The sequence below is a fragment of the Sinocyclocheilus rhinocerous genome, unplaced genomic scaffold (assembly GCF_001515625.1).
Source record: "Sinocyclocheilus rhinocerous isolate Xijiao unplaced genomic scaffold, SAMN03320098_v1.1 scaffold952, whole genome shotgun sequence".
In the NCBI taxonomy this organism is placed as follows: Eukaryota; Metazoa; Chordata; class Actinopteri; order Cypriniformes; family Cyprinidae; genus Sinocyclocheilus; species Sinocyclocheilus rhinocerous.
Window position 1 is genome coordinate 106,937 of NW_015641498.1, and position 1,958 is coordinate 108,894.

The following is a 1,958-nucleotide window of genomic DNA, read 5'->3' on the forward strand; positions in this document are numbered from 1 at the left end:
CTCTTAATTAACTTCTTGTTTATTGAACTATTGTAAAAAATAAATCTATATGTAATCATGCTGATTTTTGGAGGAAAAAACTGCATTGTTCATGTGATATTGATTTACTATATGAAATGATATATACATTTTCTTCCCCTAAATTTTGAATTTTCTGATCATTCTAAATGCATTTTAACAGACTGAATCACGCAGTGAAAGAACACACACTAAATGCACACGCACTAGTCTAATCTACTAGACTTCACGGCACTCTGTAGGAGTGTTTTGTTTGATTTTTGGCAAAATACTGCTAATGTCAAATCGCACATCGTTAAAACAACAATTACAATATTATCGCAGACCATATATATCGCACACCCTGCACCACTGTCTTTTTGGCTAATTTGTGCAAAACCTCTTGCTAAACTGTCAAAGCTTAATTTTAACCAACAATGCAAGTATTTACCTTACCTATACAGGTTTGCGAAGGGTTGATGTCGAGATTTTATAAGCTGCTAGTTTGGTCTCCCTAGGCAAAAACAGCTTACACTGCATAATAGAGCTTAAACATGGCCAGGGGTTCACTTCATTTCCTTCGAGTTCAAATTCAGCAGAATACGACGGGGTTTCATTTTCAGCTGGGTCTGCTCTGCACCACTAACGCCTGTCTTGTCCGTCTGCATCTTTCTTATGATTTTAGCGCCAGTTTGTTCTCCTGCCCATTATTTACTGCAGTAGTTTCCAGGGAGCGATTTTTTTTTATGTAGCGAAGTACAATACTTCAAACACTTCAAACATAAGTAAAAGTAAAATTACAGATTTTAAAAATTACTTTAAAAAGTAGAAGTACACAAAAAACACAAAAAAAGTACAGTAACGCGAGTAAATGTAATTCGTTACTTTCCACCTCTGCTCTTATCAAAGTATGAATGATCATAATTCCCCCTCACAGTTTTGCCATGTGGCCAAAGCCACAAAGGAAAAACACATCTTCACATGCATTCAAACAAAATGGACACAAAATTGACTAAACCTTCCTCATATCCATTTACAGAACTGTATATACTTAATGAGTGCTGTGTGTGATACAACAAGGTATGCAACATTACCTATTAACGTATATACTGTATATATGAATGTAGGGGTCAATGCTCAGCATTACCCATTGGTGTTTGGTCTTCATATTTTCAGCAAAATGTGGAGGTTAATCTGGAATTGGGTCTGGAAAGTGAATAATGCCTAGGAGAAACTTTAAAGACATTGTTGCAAATGTGGACTGTGAGCTATGCAAATAGACCTCATATCAGAGAGGCCATACCATGGCCACTTCTGACAGCAACCAATCAGAATGCTAGATCTGAAAGGTGCCAACTTGCAAACCCCGCCTTCTCAGGGAAGGAATAAAAGGTTCTCTTCAAGACAAAGAAGTGTGCTAAGATGTTGTTGCTAAGTTAGCTTCTAGCTGTGTGTGGTCTACTGCTAAGCTGCTCTGCCGGAGAAACAAGGAAGTTCTGCAAGAAGTGAGTTTGGAAACTGCCACAGCAACAAGTGCCCCCCATCTTCTGCAACTACTTCAGAATCTTCTCATCAGTGATCCTCTGCTTGCGAGTTCCAAGCTGCCAGGATCTTCTGCAATGACTTCAGAAAGTCAACGTCAATGATCCTTCTCCTGTGTGTTCCTGGGTAGTCCGGATCTTCTGTACAGACTTCAGAACCTTCACCTTCAAGGCTCCGGTTTGCATGTTCCAGGCCAAAGCACTTTCTCGGTGCTCAGGAGTTCATCATCCACCAGTGCTTCGTGTTCAAGACTGTGAAACGGATCCAACTCCTTTCCTTCCACTGCAACGACAAGTGGAAGACGTCGCCGCTCAGACTCAGCACGTAAGCAAGCAGAACGTAAATATATCACTCCAAACCTCTTTCCAGAGACCGTTGGCATTAGTGTATGGTCAGTTTATGATTATCTAATTTGCATT